Source organism: Chrysochloris asiatica, unplaced genomic scaffold (assembly GCF_000296735.1).
Source record: "Chrysochloris asiatica unplaced genomic scaffold, ChrAsi1.0 scaffold00023, whole genome shotgun sequence".
NCBI classification, from domain to species: Eukaryota; Metazoa; Chordata; class Mammalia; order Afrosoricida; family Chrysochloridae; genus Chrysochloris; species Chrysochloris asiatica.
The window spans coordinates 2,778,635-2,798,846 of record NW_006408541.1 but is presented as its reverse complement, the minus strand read 5'-3'; positions in this window follow the sequence as shown (position 1 = coordinate 2,798,846).

Below are 20,212 nucleotides of genomic sequence, written 5' to 3'. Positions count from 1 at the left end.
TCACAAAATGATGACATCGGGGCTGGAGCGGGCACGGTCCTGAAGGGGTGGGGCATTAGCTGCTGCGAGGACGAGCCACAGAAGGTGCAGCACCACCCTGTCTGTGGATCATCCTGGAGGTGCCGGAGGAACCAGGCACTCCCAGCTCTCACAGCTATGGTCCCACTCTTCCTTCCCTAGCTGTACCCAGTTTGATGAACTACCCCTTCTCCCCAGCACAAAGCTGCCTCCAAAAATTCCTGCCTGAAGAATGGTACTTGCAGCTGGAATGTTCCTCCCCTGTGCCAGATATCCTTACAAAATCCAACACAAACTCTCCTAAATACACACACAATACACAGACCACAACGCCCTCACACATACAAACATCCATCAGATGAACACACACATGTACACCCCACCCTTAACTGGCGGGAATGCAAGGGACCCCCCATTCTGATGTAAAGACCTCTGAAAGAACATATTCCAGGTTACTAGACACTGCAGTTCTCGTTTGGAAAGATGTCAGGCTTTGCTTTTCCCTGAAAAAGGAAACCTTCAGGCATGGGAAGAAGGTTCTGGTTTTGTTTTGATTCTTCCAGCTGGCTTTATGTCCCAGGTGGGGGCCCCCAGGAGAAGACTGAGTGAGACTGGGTGCACAGGAATGCGTCAACCCCAGACAGGTCTCTCTGGGGTGCCTGGGCGCTAACAAGCAATTAGTGAAGCCTCCCAGGGCCCAGGTTCAAGTTCAGTGCCACTGACTCAGCGCTTTCTCCTCCCAAAACAGACAAACTGAAGGTGGAGGGGGTAGCGGAGACAGCTAGAGGCCTGGCCCAGACAGACCCCAGGCTGCCAGTGGCCCACACTTTGCCATTAGCCTCTCTGTCAAGTGAACACAGGGTTTGGACAGGAAACCAAGACTTCGAGATGGGAGTGTCCCCTGGGGGTACAGGAGAGGAAGGAAACATCACTCTGCTCTGAAATCCGGTGGCCCCCTTCGTCCCCACCTAGGTTCTCTCCAGACCCCTCCCCCGCCACTCACAGCAGCATTTCCTGTGAGTCCCACCACAAACTGCCCCTTTCTGCAGATGCTCAAGTGCAGGGGACCAGGGGCAGGAGACAGAGTCTGGGACATCTTTGATTGTCACAGCTTGAAGCTAGGGTGCTTCCCAAACACCACAGAGCACACATGCCCATGGTCGTGTGACCTACAAACAGGGCACGCTTTCTTTTTTTACTGAGACAAAATACATAACAAAACACTTCATTTCAACATTTTTCCACGTCTAAATGCGTGACATGGATTAGATTCGTTAATGTTATGCAGCCATCAGTTTTATTTGTTTCCAAAGAGTTCTGCCACGAGGAAACTCGGTGTCTCCTAAGGAGCCCTGGTGGTACAACAGTTAAGTGCTCGCTTGTTAACCGGAAGGCCATGAGTTCAAACTCACCCAGTGGCTTTGCAGGAGAAAGACCTAGTTGTCTGCTTCTGTAAAGAGCACAGCCTAGGAAACCCGACAGGTAGTTTTACTTTGTTCTGATGAGCAAAGATAAGCAGCAGCAAAGAATAAGGCACCTTTACCATCCCATTTCACAGGTGAGGAAATCGAGACCTAGAGGTGTAGTAGTAGACTCTAGTAGTCAGAGTCTAAGGCTGGTGACTGGACTCTCTGCAGGGCCACCTTTTACAAGGAACTGGATAGGGGTCTGCCTTTGGTTCCTAGGCAAGAGGAATTTGTGTCTTGCTTGGGAGGGAGCTAGTCAGGAACTTTGCTGTCTTCTTCCCCAGTCCCTCAGGACACCTCGTGCTCCTGCCAGGAGTCGAAGCTTCAGGGTAGCCAAGATCTCAGGGTCTGACTCACGTGGCCCAGTTCTCTCTCTTCAGACTGGGCCGCGGGTTGGCCTGACTATGAGACCAGGGTTAGGATCAAGCTGCCTATTCACGGAGGGACACATAGGGCCTGCTTTGTCCAACGCCCACTGTTCCTCCCTCTTTAGAGGGACCCATAGCTCCACTGCCCTCCCCCCTCCCCAGCCCCATGCACTCTTCACCCCAGCGGGGGAGGGCAGTGGGCACCCTTCTCGGCCCTGCCCCCTGGCTGCCAGTTTGCGGAGTCTAAGCTCCTGCCCTCCTCCTGGTAATGTCTGGGGCTCAGGCCCTGGGACCTCACGCCTCAGGCTGGGGACTGCATAGTGGACTAGCGTGAGACTAGGATGCAAGGGTAATGGATGTAGCCCACGAAAGCCATCCCTTTACTGTCATGGTGTGGTCTGGAGGTCTCTGTCCAAGAGTGATAGAATCCCTCCCAGAACAAGGTGCAGGTCGGAAATGAACACAGGCGTTCTCCAAGGGTACAAGTGACCACCAAGTCCCTGGGCCACTAAGCTCATGAAGACACATAAGTGGAGGGAAGGGAAAGGTGAAGCTGACGGCTGGGCTCTATTTCACAAGTAAGGCCTAGGGCTCAGGCCCAGTGGGGAGACTCCCAAAGGTTACTAGGGCTTAGTGCCCTGGGGGAGGCAGACTAGCACAGTGCTCACTTGGCCCAAATGCTTTGGGCTCCAAGCACTGCTGTGTGGCCCCGGGCAAATTGCTCCACCTCTCTGAGTTTATCTTATGCTTTTTGCAAAAGGAGACCAGCAGCACCTGCTGAGCGTGGGTGTGTGCTCAGCTCAGCTCAGCTCTGAGGGGGCGGGGCGCTCCCTAACGCTCACATTACTAATAATGGTGGGGGAGGGGCGTGGAGGGAGCTGTTCACCAGTCCTGTGATAGTGTTATGTGTGTGTGGTCACACAGCTGTCTAAAAATTTGCTGAGAAGGTATTTTGAAGATATGATCATTATCAGCTGACTTTAGATAGCAACCTTAGGTGGCGACTGCTAAACTAAAGGCTGATGTCTCGAACCCAACCAGAGGCACTGCGGAAGAAATGCCTGGCAGTCTGCTCCCATAAAGATTACAGTCAAGAAAACCATACGGGGTTGTTCTCATCTGTAACACACGGGGTTGCCATGATTCAGAACCAGCCTGATGGCTGTACACAAGAGAACCTTCCAGTGTCATGAGCCTCACCCTTCAGCAAGATGCCTCAAGAACAAACCACATTTCCCAGGGAAGACACCCTGCTGGAGTTTCCCGTCTGCCCTACAGATTTCAGACTCAAGACTGTAATATCAACTAGACTTGCCAGCCCCCACAATCTGTGTGAGCCAATTCTCTAAAATAAATCATATATGTATCAATACATGTCCCATTACTGCCTCGCTGAAGAAGCTGGACAGAGCCCTCACTGAGGGTGCATCATGGACTCATCAGAGACATCGCAGAGACACAGGCACACAGAGATGTTACAGAGACACCAGACCTTAGACATCGCTGAGATCTCAGAGACACAGAGATACCAGAGACCCCATAGAGACACCAAAGGGACCTCAGAGATCCCAACGATTTCACAGAGATACAGAGACCCCCCCCAAAAGACTTCAGAGACACCAGAGATCTGAAACACCAAAGACTTCAGAGATACAAGGATACCAATGAGACTTCAGAGACCCCAGAAACTTCAGAGATACAGAGACCCCAAAGAAACCTCAGATACCAGAAATCTCAGAGACACCAAAAAGACCTCAGAGACCCCAGAGACTTCACAGAGATACAGAGACCCCAAAAAGACCTCAGAGACACCAGAGATCTCAGACACACCAAAGGCTTCAGAGATACAAGGATACCAACGAGACCTCAGAGACCCCACAGAGACACTACAGAGACCTCAGAGATGCCAGAGATCTCAGAGACACTAAAGACTTCAGAGATATAAGGATATCAACGAGACCTCAGAGACCCCACAGAGACACTACAGAGACCTCAGAGATACCAGAGATCTCAGAGACACCAAAGACTTCAGAGATAGAAGGATATCAACGAGACCTCAGAGACCCCAGAGAGACACCAAAGAGACCTCAGAGATGTCACTAAATCAGTAGAGACACCAGAGTCCTCATGGGGTTGGCTGGGCCTCTGGTGAGGTCGTGGAAGCCGTCTGTATTCTGTCTTGAAGACCTGGGGCTTTGTTTAATGGAGGTGAGGAGAAGGTGAAGCTTTCTGAGAGGAGGAAAGAACCTGAGCAAAGGCTTGTGAGCAGAGCTGTGAGGAATATTCCAGAACATACCCAGGAATGGATGCAGGGGAAACCCCTTATTCTCCATGTGGCCAAGAACCCCAGGCTGGTGTTTTGGCCCCACCAGGAAAGAGGCTTGGGGAAGGGATGGGGCTACACTACCTTGGTACCATTGGGTACAGGCACTCTGATCTACCTTCCATGGAGGTGAGTCCATGTGTTGTTGGAGGGGTGCATCCCCAGCACCTGCAGAAGGTGTTAGTCTAAACAACACATGCAAATCCAGACTCCTCATTTGTGACACCCACGGGCCACTCAGGGTCTTCACTTCAACAAAGGAGCCTGGATCGTGCAATGGTGGAGCATTCGGCTGCAAATTGAGCGGTCAGTGGTTTGAACCCACCAACCACTTCGTGGGAGAAAGCCGACATGGTGGACTGCTTTGGGGAAGATGAGAGCCTGGAAGACCCTACGGGTCAGTTCTCTGACTACAAGGGTCCCTGCGTCTCAAGCACCAGCAGAGGGTGGCAGTAACATTTCTTCAGAAAAGTTTTCTGGGTGGTGGAAACAGCTAAGGGATTGGCTGCCAGTTACAGGACTGGCCGTCTAAGCCACTCAGGTGCCTTGAAAGGAAGGTCTAGTCATCTACTTCACAGCCTTGGAAACCCCACGGAGCACGCATGGATCGATTTTTAAGGTAATAATAATAATTCCTTCAACACAACCTGAGGCCCTCAGCTAAAGGTTCCCAGGGTCTAGGGGTCTAGAACAGGCCCCTAAGTCAACCATCTTACCTGTCCCCTCCCAGCAGCCACCCTAAGGACTGCGTGTCCAGAGCTGCCCTGTGCACTCCCTTCTTCATCCCAGATCAGGGGTCTCATCAGGTCTTAGTCCCCAGGGTCAACTTCCAAGGTGGTGGCTGGACCCCAGGCCCCCCAGGCACTCGGAGCACCGGGTTATGGGAACTGGAGCCTTTGGGGAGAAAATGCTAGTTTTTCTCATTTTGTACTTGTGGGGGAGGAGCAGGGAAACAGCCCGTCATTTTTCTTTGTAATTTGCCCCCTGGGGCGAACAAGCCCACCTTCCACGTGCAATGTAAGGTCAGTCTAATTTAATTCAGCGCCCCTTTCCTTGTGAATCATTTCAAATTAACAAGCCCTTCTGCCTCATTGGAGCGCCCTGGCCCTCCCTTCTCTGGAGACAGATGCGGTCACTTTGACAGGCGGACACTCACATCCCAAGTCCTTCCACGTTTCTCTTGCAGGACACTTCCCATGTGCAGACATGGCCACTATCTTCTTTAACTCTCCTTATCACTCTTCCAAGGGCCCTGGTATGGCAGTGGTGAAGTACTTGGCTGGTGAATGAAAGGTCAGCGGTCTGAGGGTACCAGAAGGATGTGGAAATGCTATGGAGCCGTTCTACTCTGTCCTGTAGTCGGTGACTCAGAATCGACCTGATGTCACTGAGTTTGGTTCTGGCCATCCTGTCAAGTCGGCGCCAATACCATTCTAAGAGGCAGATGAGGAAACTAAGGCCAACTCCTCTGGCCCACACCAAGGTCCTGAGCATGACCCCCGCAGAATGTCAGAAGTGGCCTTGGTTCAAGCAATGGCTCCCTGTGAATGTGGGGATGCTGGGCAGGGCATCCTTCCTTCCCCTGGGGTCCAACAAAGCCAGTTCATGTGGCGTGGTCTCCACTTCCTGCTAACCAGAGAACAATCATGAAGGATCCAGCCCCTCCCATAGCATCATGTGAGGATGATGCTACAGCCATTTCCTATTGCTTCCTGTGTGGAGTCCTGGTGTGGGCGGTAGGATACGCACTAGACCGCAGGTCAATTTGAACTTCAAGGTCAGTGGTTCAAACTCACCAGCCGCTCCTCAGAAATGCTATACAGGGTTACTGTGGGCTGGAACCGATTTGATGGCACTTAACAACGACAACAACTCGTATGCCAAGCGCCTTCTGTGAGAACACTACCTCCCTTAAGTTTCACTTAAGTACCGCTCTGAGGGACAGCATCGACCTCAGCCACAGCCAGGATGTTCCCAACTGTCTGCTGACCAAGGTTTTTAAAATAAAACCCACCCAAATAAAAAGGAGCAAGCAAGATGTTCGTCAATGGATGCATGAGTAAACTGGTTCCCTCCAAACAATGGAGTATTTTTCAGTGATGAAAATAAATGAATTCTCAGTTGCTGGATGAAACAAGGTAGTCTGAAAAGGCTACATGTAGAATTATTCCAACTAGAGGAATTCTGAAAACGACAAAACTACAGACAGTGAGAAGACCAGTGGTTGCGCGGCCGGAAGGTTTGGAGAGGCGGAGCGCAGGGTTTTTAGGGCAGTCAAACTCTGTAATGGTGGGCACATGACATGCCTGCTGCATTTGTCAAAAACCCACAGGCCTGTCCAACACACACACAGTAAACTCACATGTGAACGACAAACCCAAAACCCAAACCACAGTCATCGAGTCAGTTCTGACTCAGAGACCCTGTATAGAGTTTCTAAAGCTGTATATCTTTAAGGGAGCAGAAAGTGTCATCTTTCTCCCTCAGACAAGCTGACAGGTCTGAACTACTGACCTTGTGGTTAGCAGTCCAGTGCTTATCTTACAGTGCCACCACAGCTCCTTCATGTGAACTATGTTGTTGTTGTTAAGTGCCATTAAGTCAGTTCCAACTTAAAGTGACCCTGTATACATTTTCTGAGGAGTGCTCGTGTGTTTGAACCACCAACCTTTAGGTTAGCTTCCGGTGCTGATTGTACCTATAGCCCACTGTAGACTTTAGTTAAAAATAATTTATCAATATTCGCTCATCAATTGTAACAAATACATGATGGGAATGGGAGGTATTACTAACAGGAGAAACTGCAGAGAGGCAAGCTATGATAGTCCTCTAGAGTGCTTGATGGTCCTGGTATGGTGCTGTAGGATATGCATGAGGCTGCTAACCACAAGGTCAGCGGTTCAAATCCCTGCCATTCTTCAGAACCCCTATAAGGGGTAGTTATAAGGAGTTCTGGTGTAGCACTGATAGTTAAATAGCTCTAGTCTGCAAGGTTTGTTTGAAGTACGAAGTTGGCAGTTCAAGCACACCAGTTGGAAGCAACTCGACCACACTTAACAACAACAACAAATAAGAAATTCTGGTGTGGTACTGTAGGATAAGCACTGGTCTGCTAGCCACAAGATCAGCGGTTCAAACCTACCTTGGAAACCCTATACAGGGTTGCTATGAGTCAGAACCAGTTCAAAGGTACTACTTCTGTATAAAGACTTGTTTTCAAATGCTGTCAAGTTAATTCTGATCCACAGCGACCCTGTATAGTGTTTCTGAGGAGCGAATGGTGAGCCTGAACCGCCGACCTTGTGTTTCAAACCAACTTTGCTATCCAGCACATTACCCACAGTGCCACCCCTGAAACCCTCTGGTTTACTACTCTCTGTCCTATAGGATTGTTATGAGAACCAACTCGATGGTCATGGGTTTTTTATTTTATTTCTTATTTTTGGTTTGTTCCTTCTGCGTGAATTTTCTGTAAACCTAAAACTGCCCTCAAAGACTGCTGTGTGCTATTGGGTCACTTCCAACCTTCTATAGGGTTTCTGAGAGCATCTGGTGGGTTTGAACCGCTGACCTTGTGGTTAACAGTCCAGTGCTTACTCTACAGTGCTATGTTGTTGTTGTTAAGTGCCATCGAGTCAGTTCAAACCCATAGCGACTCTGCATAGGGTTTCCAAGGGGCAAGCGGTGAGCTTAAACTGCCGACCTTGCAGTTAAACCAACTTTTCAGTCCAGCAGCGTATTAACCCACAGCTCCACACCAGGACTCCTACAGTGCTGTGTTGTTGTTGCTAAATGCTGTCGAGTCCATTCTGACCCATAGCTACCCTATATAGGGTTTCCAAGGAGCAGATGGTGAGCTTGAACTGCTGACCTTGCAGTTCAAACGGCTTTGCAGTCTGGCGCATTAACCCACAGTGCTATTTTGTTGTTGGTAAGTAGTGTGGCGTTGGTTTCGACTCATAGTGACCCTACATAGGGTTTCCGAGGCTGTAAATCTTTATGGGAGCAGACCACCTCATCTTTCTCCAGCAGAACTGCTGGTAGTTTCGAACTGCTGACCTTGAGGTTAGCAGTCCGATTCATAACCACTACGCTACCAGAGCTCCAGGATTCAAATATAAGTTTCCTGAAAAAGTGAAGGGGAAAATAAAGGATCAAAAAGGAAACCAATTATGGTTATTAAACTATCAACCACATTTGGGAACAATGTGTGGAGTTGCACTTGAGATACGACAGTGGAAACACCACCCAAATCCTCACATTCTGATGTTAGTAAAGGAGTCCTGGTGGGCTGCTGACTGTGAAGTTGACAGTTCAAACCCACTGGCTGCTCCTTAGGAGAGAGATGAGGCTCTCTGCACCCGAAAAGAATGACAGTCTTAGAAACCATAAATAGGGTAGCTCTGGGTGAGAAATCACCTTAAACACAGTGGGTCTGGGTTCTTGGTGAAAGGGGTCCTGGTGGTTGATTGGTAACCAGAAGGTCAGCAGTTAGAACCCACCAGTCACTCCACCAGAGAAAAGGTGTGGCTTCTATAAAGGTTTACAGCAGCATCAGAAACCCTGTTCTGCAGTGGAGCTGAACCTGGACCGATTCAGTGACAAAGGACTTGGGTTTGGTAGTGTGGGGAGGGGAAGGTATTGAACGCAGGAGGGAATTTTGAGATATGACAGAATGTTCTGTATCATAACTGTGGTGTTTCTTACACAATTATGCACAGTGATCAAAACCCTTAGAATTGACTACCTAATAAAGGGTACCTTGGACTATGGAAATTGCATCCCAGGAAACCAACTCCTGGTGTGGCTTTGTGGGCTAAAAGCACTGAACCTCAAGATTGGTTTGAAACACAAGGTCGACGGTTCAAACTCATCTACTGCTCCTTGGAAATCCCATACAGGGTAGCTATGAGTTGGGACCGACTTTGATGGCACTTGACAAAAATAAACCAACTCCTAGTATGGCGCTGTAGGATCAGCACTGGACTGTTAACCACAAGGTTGGCAGTTCAAACCTACCAGCTGCTCCTCGGAAATACTATACAGGGTTGCTGTGAGTTGGAACCAACTCAACGGCGCTTAACAACAAGCCAAACCAAACATGCTTACAAAAGTAATGCACATTTCTTATAAAAAAACAAAAACAAAAAAACTGGCAATAACTTGTGTATCTGTGTTGTTATTTTTTTAGTTCATTTTTACTGAGATTACACTACTGTGTTGTTGTTGTTGTTAAGTGCCTTCGAGTCGGTTCCGACCCATAGCGACCCTGTATAGGGTTTCCGAGGAGCCGCTGGTAAGCTTGAACAGCCGACCTTGCGCTTCAAACAGCTTTGCAGTCTGGCGCATTAAGCCACAGCGCCACATACTGTAGACACTTATTAAACAAATCAGAGGACCTTAACTTAACAGAGAACACTGGTAATCCAGTGGTTAAACGCTCTGCTGCTAACTCAAAGGTCAGCAGTTAGAACCCAAGAGCACCTCCTCAGGAGAATGATATGTAGTCTGTTTCCATAAAGCTTTCGTTGTGTTAGGTCCCATGGATGCACAGAGACCCTAACTAAGCACAACAGAGCAAGCACTGCCTCGTTCGGCACCACCCTTCAGTCATTTGAGCTTGCAGTCAATTGAGCTCAAATTTGACCAAGCTTGATGCCCTTTCCAGGGACTGGTCCCTCTTGATAACATGTCCAAAGTACAGAAGATGGAGTCTCACCAACCAGCTTCTAAGAAGCCTTTCAGCTGTACTTCTTCCTAGACAGATTCTGTAAAAATCACCGTCTTGGAAACTCCATGACGCAGCTCTACTCTGTCTTATAGGGTTGACTCGACTCTGCCTACGGGTTCTTGGTGATGAAGCCAAGGGTGTGAAGTGAAGAACAGAGCAGGAGCCTGAGTTCAAAAGCAGCTGTTTGCTCTATGTGACTTTATCTGCAAATTGAAGAGGGGCCTGACACAGAATGTTCCTGAGGGCACACCTAGCATATTAGGATGTTGTCAGTCGGGGGTGGGGGACGGCGAGTATTACTGCAATTCCCATTAACAATCACAGCAAAAGCTGATGTCCCCAGCTGCAGAGTCGGGCGGACTCCACCTGGCTCCTCCAGCCCACGGAGGCTTCCAGATCAGACGCCCCCCCGCCGCCCCTCCTCCCTGGTTAACAAGCAGCCCCAGCTCGCAGCCCTGTCTGGCCTCCTGGCCGCGCACCGAGGAATTAGGAATTGGCACTGTCTGAAATTTATGAAAATCTAATCTTGTTAGGCCTGCTGGATGAGACAGGCTAGAGGCCTCATTGTCATTCGAGGGGCCCAGCGGGCCTGGGGCTTCCAGCCACCTCATTTCTGCCCCCTCCCCCACCACCCACACCACATCTGAATAAAAACCTAGCTCCCTCCCTGACACAGAATTTCAAATAAAATTGAGCCAGACAGCAAAGGAGGGTTTTCAGAGTTCCTACTGCCATTTCCAGCCCCTGGGTGGCATGCTGACTTTTAGGGTAGGACCTTTTGTGGGTTGAAAGGTGGAGCCTTTCTCTTCAGGGTTGGTTTTGGGGGGCGGGGCAGTCATTCTAGGCAGATGTTTTAAACCAGACAGACTCACTAGGTGCTAGACCCTCAGCACCCATCACCTAAACCTCACAGGAAGCTGGCAGGGCACAAGTCCCATGCTGGTTGGCTCTAGGAAGTAGAGAACCTTGGAGGTCCTGAACCAGCCATGCCCAGGCCTCCTCTCCTGCTACTCATGGGAGAAGTGCTGAGTTCTTGTGAAGAGCATGAGGTTTACCCCCAGAGGTCCTGGGTTCAAAGCCCAGCTTGGATGCTTGCTGTGGGAAATGGGGATGGACTGGGGGTGGCAGGGGAGGGGAGGCAGAGGGACAGATAGTCCCACGACAACCATGTGAGTACAGTCGAAACTGACTCTGACCATAGCGACCTCACATGTGTCAGAGTAAAGCTGTGCTCCAGAGGGTTCTCAGTGACTGATTTTTCAGAAATAGATTGCCAAGACATTCTTTCAGGGCACCTCTGGGTGACCTCAAACCTCCAAGCTTTCAGTAACAGCTGAGCTCACTAAGAGTTTGGACTCTCCAGGTACCGTTTTATCTCTTGCTGTCCTTGTTAGATGCCAACCCAATGTGACAGGGGTGAACTGCCGCGCAGGGTTTCCTAGGTTGTGAACTTTAGGATTGTCGATTCTTCTCCCCTGGTGCCCCCTGAGCATGCTGTCTGACAATCTCAGCTTGGGATTTGCCAGAAGCACTCATTTGGAAGTTTCTCCCCCAAGCACGTTAGTGCCATCAGCCATGCAAAAAGTTTGTAAACCAAAGGACAGTCTGTTGTCATAGGCCAAGAAAGATGTGCAAGAAGGCCGTGTGGGGACACAGGAAGTTGTGGTCACCAAAAGGCACCTGATGGGAGAGAGGAAAGCCACCCACAGGACAAGTCCATGCTGTTTTCGTTTTTTTAAAAAAAGTATGTTTTTTTGTTGGCTGTGGTTACGCTCCGGCAGGGACAACGGATGGAGGGAAGGACTTTGCTTTCTACGTGGCAGACTTCTGCCTCCTCAGCATTTTCAGTTGATATAATTACATATCCACAGCAGCTAACAACAACAATAGTAAAAGAGGGAAACAAAAGATTTAAGAAGCATCTGTCAGTATCCAAAACAGACAGCAGATTCTACGAAGAGGTTTCCCAAGTGGTCTGTCTGCGAGGACTGCTGGGGGGAGGATGCCAACCAATGGGTGGGCTGGGTTGAGGGTGGGGGTTCTGGGGTGGAAGTAGCCTGAGCATTCAAATGCCTTTGGTGGGCAGTAGGGGCACCGGACTCCCCCAGCACCCCCACCTCTCGAGGAGAGCCAGCCAGTCATTTCCTCCCAGACTAGACTTCTCAACACTTTGGAGTGGGGAACATTCAGGTTTGCTCTGTGTTAATCAATGAACCTTGCCTCTGGACTATGCGTCCTCCAAGTTACTGTCCAGCAAACAGGACCACATTAGATGCTTCTGAGCACTCTCCATCCAATCCTGCTTACCACTTGGGGGTCTGGGCCCAGGCCATTCTGTCTGTCTCTGATGTCCCTTCCACCCCTTCTTCTCCTGGCTGACTTAATGACAACTCTTTCATTTCTCCCTTTCTGACACCCACCCACCCATCCAGTGGTCTGTGCATCCATCCTCCCTGCCTTCCTGTCATTCACCCATCCATCCATCAGTCTACCAAATTCCTTCATTCTGCTTTCCTTCCATCCACCCACCCACCCACTCACCCCACTAAATGTTATAGGACCAAGGCAGAACTCAAGAATTAAGCCCCTGACCTACCAACCCCCCAGCCTCTGTTCATATGCACCTGAACACACCATGCCTACCGATCACACACCTGCTTCTTAGGGATGGCACATGCCTCACCAAGCTAAGCTCTGTCTCACACACACACACACACACACACACACACACACACACACACACACAAATCTTGTATCCCGCCCCAGCGAGAGCCCAGAGCAAGTAAATATATCTTCGAAGCTCTAGGGGCCATGAATGGTCAAAATGCTTTAATTAGATTGTAAGTAGAGAGTTGTTGTTGTTACTGTTAAGTGCCCTCAAGTCGATTCTGACCCATAGCGACCCTGTTTAGGGTTTCCAAGGAGCAGCTCGTGAGTTTGAACGGCCGACTTTGCAGTTCAAACGACTTTGCAGTCTGACGCATTAACCCACAGCACCACACCAGGATTTAGCGACCTTTTAAAGATTAAGTATTAACACTGCACATTCTACTTGTGGGTGATTCTCCTTAGAGATGCATGGGTTGCACAGATCATTCAGGTAAGGGGGTTAACTGCCTTCTGACACCCCAAAAGTAAGGAAATATATAGGGCTTCATTCCTGGGCCTCTGGAGTCCTCCGAACCATACACAGGTTTACGTTTAACCTGCGCTTCTCTTTCTGGGTCATCTTCCAGGAGGTGGTCCTCAGGGACTGTGGCTGGGGGTAAAGGGGTGATGAGACTCGGGCTCCAGGGAGCGCTCCAGCCTGGATAATCATTTTAGAACCTTACGATTAAATGTCCCTTCAATGTGAAAAGACAAAACAGCGCCTTTTATCTTTCTTGCTATTATCCAAATGGAAAGAACTAATGGGTTTTTTTTTTTTTTTCTTTTGTCACCGGCATCGAACATCTTTAAACACCCACTGTCAGCAAAATATCAATCACCCTTCTAGAGATATTGGCAGAATGGAGTGAATTCCTGTGTGGGAGCTGTTTCCATCAGTGGACATGAAGGAGGTTCGATGGAAAGTTATTTAAGATAAATCAAATGTGTTTAGCTAACTGGGGGTGGGGGGGCAGATAACAGGGAAAGGGTGTCTCTGTCTGCCGGCGGTACAAGTAATTAATTGCCTGGACCCTTTTTGGAGGGGATGATTTTACCTATAAAAATTAAGGTGTCCCCAGGTGGTACAAATGGTTATTGTGCTTAATCGCTAACCCAAATGTTAGAGGTCCATACAGAAGTACCTCAAGAGAAACAACTGGCAATCTACTTGTAAAAACATCGGCCATTGACAAGCCTGTGGAGCAGAGTTCTAGCGACACACACGGTGGGGGTGGGGGTTGCCAGGAGCCAGAATAGACTCACGGCTTTATTTCTGGTTATCAAAATTTGAAATGCACATTACTTTTCAAACCAGTCATTTTTACTTCCAAGGATCCTGTGCAACAGAAACAGTTACAGAAGAGCCCAACCGCATGTGTGCACAGGGATCGTTATGCGGGTATTTCCAAAGGGACAGCCAGAAGCCACCTAAATGTCACCAAACAAGTACAGCGTGTCACATTATGCAATACAAGGCGGCCACTTAAAGCCCCAAAACACTCAGCCAGTAGTCATGGCGTCGATTCTGACACATGGAGACCCCAGATCTGTTAGAGTACAAGTGTGTTCTACAGGGTTTCCAAGGACTGTTCTTTAGGAAGCAGATCACCAGGTCTTTCTTCTGAGGTGCCTCTGGCTGAAATGGAAACACCAACCTCACCATTGGAAGTTGAGCACATCAAGCTAGGCACTCCGCCCACTGAGAAATGGGCCGTAAATCTACATCAGACCTTAGCTTGATTTTACCACATCACAGACACTGTGGGCTGAATAATTCTCAAAGTGTTCCCCTGCTAGAAATTGGGGCGCACAGATGAAACAATCCTTGGTCAAGAAACACTGTCCTGCAAGTATGGATGAAGGATGGACATTAGCAATGGTTACTGAGAAGAAATAAGGGAACTATAGAGCAAGAGGGGAGCACGATGGCTCCATGGGATAAGCAATCAGATCGTGAACCACAAGGTCGGCAGTTCAAGCCCCCCAAGTCACTCCATGGGAGAAAGATGAGACTTCTTGCTCCTGCAAAATATTTAAAGCCTCAGAAATCCTAATACGGGATCTCTGTGAGTCTAAGATGACTACACAGTACTTTACAATAACACAGAGCAATAAATAAAATACCCCAAACAAACCCCATTGTGATCAAGTGGATTCAGACTCACACAACACTGTAGGACAGAGCAGAAGTGTCCCATAGGGTTTCTGAGACTACAGATCTTCACAGGAGCAGAAAGCCTCATCTTTCTCCTCGTAGACCAGCTGGCGGGTTTGAACCGCCAACCCTGTGGTTAGCAACCCAACATTTAAATTGTCAATGATGAGAACTATGCTCCTCGACTTTTTCTATTTCTATGTCGTTTGTGAAGAAGCCCTGAGAGCGCAGAGGTTAAATGCTTGACTTCTAACCCAAAGGTTGGCGGTTCAAGCCCACCAGCCACCCATGAGAGACAGCTATGGCCTTATGCTCCTATATAGAGTTCCATGCTGTCCTGTAGAGTCTCTATGCGTTGGAATTAAATTGGTAGTAATGATTTTAGTTTTTGGCATATGGTTTGCATTTTTATAACCCTATTGTTTGTTGTTAAGGGCCAAGTTGAGTCCTTTCCAACTCATAGCGATCCAGTATCGGGTTTCCGAGGAGTGGCTGGTGGGTTTGAACTGCCAACCTTGTAGTTAGCAGCACAGTGCTCACCCTCCTATAGCGTCACACCAGGACTCCTAGAAGCCTAGGAGTAATTGTCATTTTAAATACCTATTAATGGTCCACCAAGGACCGTCCTGTGTGTGCGCATGCATGCGTGTGCGCAAGCTTCCGAGCGGCATCCACAATGAAACTCACAGGGCCTCGCCGCCACTCAGGGGGCTTCGCGCACTCCCTGGAAACCAGCAGATGTTTCTCTAAATTACCGAGTTTCAAGAGCTTGGTGTTTCCCGACATGAGCGGGGCCAGGAGTGGGGTAAGCACCGGCTCTGTCTCCAAGCCTCTGGACAAAAGGCGCCGCTCTGAATCGGGGACACAAAGCGGTGGTATTCAGCCGCCTCTCAATAGCTCCTCATTCAGCTGGGGGCCTCCTGGATGCCCGCCGCGTGCTGCAGGGCCTTGAGGGTCAGCCGGCGCCGCTGCCGGCCTGACCGCCTTCAAGAACAGGCCAAGGGTAGGCGTCTGGAGATGCTGAGGGCGCTCGCTGGAGCGTTCAGACAGCTCCCGCCCCTGAACGCGATTCACTGATGATACTTGTGGGCAGAGGGGAGCAGTGAGAACCTGGGGATGCCTGCCAGGACCCAAATCCGGCTTCGCCACTTGCCAGGGAAGTAATTTCACTCTGTACCTCAGTTTCCTCATCTGGAACAGTGGGATACAGCGGCACCACCTCACATGGCTCTCAGCAGATGAATAAACTCAATGTGCCAACAAGCATACCTGGTGAGAGGCAGGACCTCAACAAGCAGCTGTAGATAGGGACTAGGGCTCCATCTAAGGGTCTGGTGGCACTATGGCTTAGGTGTTGGGCAAGGTCGGTGGTTCAAACCCACCAGCTATGCAGTGGGAGAAATATGCAGTCGTCTACTCCCATAATGATTTACAGTCTCAGGACTTCCTGTATAAGTCGAAAATGACCCCATGGCAGTGGGCTTAGGTTTTTTTTGTTTTGTTTTCTTACTAGGACAGCAGCCACCCATTTTCACTCCTAATTGCTGGATATTCTGGGCCCGCCAGCGTCCCCTCCATTTGTCCAGGCTGGCCCACCTGCTGCTCCCACCTCCTTTCACTCCCTGAGGGCCCCATGAACCACCCCCTCTGACTGGCCCGTCCTCATCCTCCAATCCCCTCCTCCTCTGGCTTGCTCCAGCAGTGTTAACCTCTCTAGGTAGCTGGTGGTTAATTATGTAAAAACTACCCCCAGAACACCCACTGCATCTTCTAAGAAAATGCCTGTGTTCCAATTAGCCTTTCAGGGGTTAGTGTCTTGTCAAGAGTGCCAGTTTGGCCACTCTACGTTTCCCAGACCTGCAGCCTCCTCAAAGCCACGCAGCAGGAGCCCTTCTCCTAGTCTCTTGAACCGCTAAGCTCCTCTTCACCCTTCAAAGCCCAGTCCTCGCTACTCCAGAGTACCTGCTAAGTCTTTCTACCACAAAGCCAAGCCCAGACCACTGTCAGGTGCCGCCCCCCCCCTCAAATCCCATGCACAGGTGGTCAGTCTGGAACACATGATGGGCCAGGTGTGGAGACGTCTGCTCTCTCCAGAGTCAGTCCAGGTGCTCCAGGTAGGGCCTGACCCTGCTGCCCTCAGCCTAATGTCCTTGAGAAACTCCTTCACCTGTAAGGGATCCTTCCCCATGTGCTGGCCCAGAGGATCTGAGGTTTCTCAGAGAAGGTCTGACCACAATGGACCTTCCCAGGACAAGGCAATCGGGAACCTGGCTGGATCCTATTCAGGCAAATCTATGCGACAGCAGGTAGACACTTTACAGGTAGGTTTCTGTGAACTCTCTCCCAAGAGAGCTCCGAGCATGACCATCAGGCCCAATTTAGAGTGCACTAAACTAAAGTTCTCTGGTAGCGTAGTGGTTACGAATCAGGCTACGAACCTCAAGGTCGGCAGTTCAAAACTATCAGCTGTTCAGTCAGAGAAAGATGAGGCTTTCTGCTCCCGTAAAGATTTACAGCCTCGGAAACCCTATACAGGGTCGCTATGAGTTGAAACCGACTCCATGGCATATAACAACAACAACAAACTGAGGCTCCGAGAGGTAAACAATGCGCTCAAGATCACCCAAGCTTACGAGGTACTGTCTGGGTCTTCAATCCACACCCATGACGGGTGCCCGATTTCATCTTGTCACACACAAGAAACTCCAGGAGAAGCAAGTACCACAGCTCCGAGTCTCTCCTGCAGTCCCAGCTCCTAACCTGGTGTGAAGGCCAGTTCCCTTCTGTCTCCTCAGTAAGGGCAGCCCCTGGGAAGACCTGAGCCACGAGTGGACGCAACAACAGGTTCCACAGTCATTTCTATCACACAAGGGTCCCTGCGCTAACTAGCTGACCTGGTCTCTCCCAGGGAGAGCTCGCTCTGACCCAGTTGTACGGTTTGTGGCCCTCGGGTGGGCCCTTCTAGTGCCCCAGGGCTCCTCTGAGCTATGCGAGGGGCATCCTTGCCTCAGGGAGGAGTTCTGGAGGAGAAGCAGGAAAGGATAGAACAGACCAATCAATCAGCCACACAGAAGTCAGGGCAGGGAGACTCTCCGGTGGGCCAAGGTCAAGGGAAGGCAGGTAGAGAACAAATGTCTGTCCCTCTGTCCTTCACCAAGAACCGGAGAAAGCCTGGGTTTGTCTGGGGGCACTTGGGTGTCCGTTCTATTTAGCGTCTGTGTACCTATGTCCTTCGCTCTAAGAGAGTTTCTGGGTCTCTCTCCCTGGAGTCTAAATGTGACTTGTGTTGAGTCTCTCCCTAAGGTCTCTCTGTCTATGGGTCTCTCTCCTCAGACAACAACCAAGCAAATCCCAAGATGGACATCACAGCCCCCAGCCCCTCTTCCCACCCTACACCCACAGACAAGATTTGTTCAACCCCCAGCATCCTTTGGAAACCTCTTCAGAAACAAAATCTCAAGTGATGGAAATACTGTCAACTAAAGGAGACAAGGAGTCACAGCGTGGTGCTGTGGAATAATGCACAGGACCGCAAGACTGGTTTGAACGGCAAGGTTGGAGGTTCAAATTCACCAGCTGCTTCCTTGGACACCCTATACAGGGTCACTATGACTAGGAACCAACTTGATGGCACTTAACAACAACAACAAAGGAAACAAGACAAGGGGTCTTCGCTTGAGCTGGAACACAGCAATGTGGTGGTAGGCAGGCGGCTTCCCCAATGCAGGGCTTTGGGTGAGGTCAAGGTCCCCCTTTGTCTTGGGCTCCTCATCTTAAAGTGTGGATTAGTCATGGTGTCTGCCTCACAGGGTTGTTGAAGGACTGAGCTTGTTCCTACAGAGTAGCTCTCTGGTACACAGTAGACACATAATAAATGGTCGCCATCATTCAATTACAAAGCAGGTGCCTCACCTGACCAGGCCAGGCGTGAGGGATGCAGCAAGAACTTCAGAAGCGCGTTTATTGATGGTCTGAAGTGGCTGATGCTGAACAGGTAAATTCAATTTATATGGAAACAACCAGCGTGGAGAGAGGGAGACGGGAAACAGCAAGAAAAATCGAGAAGCCAGAGAAAACCATTAGCAGACACAAGATGAGTTGGCTGGAGGTCCTCTCCCTGCCCTCAACTCCCACCCCCCTCTGAGGGGCAAAGCTGCTCAAAGGGGACAGGGCCATGGGAGACTCTGTCGTTCCATGGGGTCCAAAAGCTGATCCTAAGCCCAGAAGAACTGGATGGTGCAGTTACCCTGACTGCATGTTTTGATCAAAGGCAGTAACAAGATACCAAAGGTACTGATTATGAGCACGGCACAGGACCAGACAGTGTTTTGTCGATGTGGATAGTTGTTGTGAGTCACAACCAACTCAACGGTACCTAACAACAACAACAACAACATAGAAGAATTCTGATCAAAAGGGGGAAAAATACACAAAAGAGTTTTAAATTCTCAGAGAATCCAGACTTTCTGAAGTCACGAAAACTGGATGAACTCATGAAAGGACCCTACAAGGCAGGCCTCTCTCGCCTCCCAGCACCCCACAACCAGTCACTGTTCTAAAAACATCACTGAATCACTTGTGCCCCTTCACATTCAGATGACACCCTCCAGGCAAGCCCTGCCCAATCTCATCTCTGCGTTCTTCCCTTGCTAACAACCCTCCAGGCACACTGGCCTCTCTCCAGTTCCTACGCCAGGACCTTTGCACATGCAGTTCTGTCTGCCTGGAGAACTGCCCCCCCCCCCATCTTTGCGGGGTCTTCCACGTCATGCCATCACACAATCCTGACCAGGAGGAGGCAGTACAGGGACAATGAGAAACTTGGGGATGTGGCCACCCTGACCCCAGGGCCTTTGCACCCACAGTTCCATCCATGCAACATAATACATCCTCAGTGGCTATTTCAAGAGGGACTAGATCCACGTCCAGTGGCCGTGTACCTCTTCCCAGAGGAGCATGTAGGTGAAGGACCTCTGAGAAAATTAGACATATACTTATCATTCAACCCATCCACCAAACTGCTGTGCATCTGCCCCAGAAACCTGAAGACTTATTCACACACACACACACACACACACACACACACAGACTCTTACACAAATATGCTCAGCAGTTTTGTCTGCCATAGCCCCAAACTGGAAGCAGCACACCTGCTCTTGGGTGGGTGAATGGTGAACATGGTTCGTCAGGCCGGGGAGCACTACTCAGCCATAAAAAGGCAAGAATTGTTAACACACCGTTAGAGCAGCCTCAAGGGGATGAGTCTATGAAAACAGGCAATCCGAAAAGGTTCCATTAGGGTTCCATTTACGCAGCGTTCTCAAGATGACAGAGGTGGAGACCAATTAGTGGTTGATAGAGAGGAAGAGTCCTGGGTAGCGCTATAGGTATCAGCACTAGATGTGTAACTACAAGGTTGGCAGTTCAAACCCACCAGCTGCTCCTTAGAAACCCCAGAAGGGGTTGCTATGAGTTAGAAGTGACTGGATGGTATTTAACATC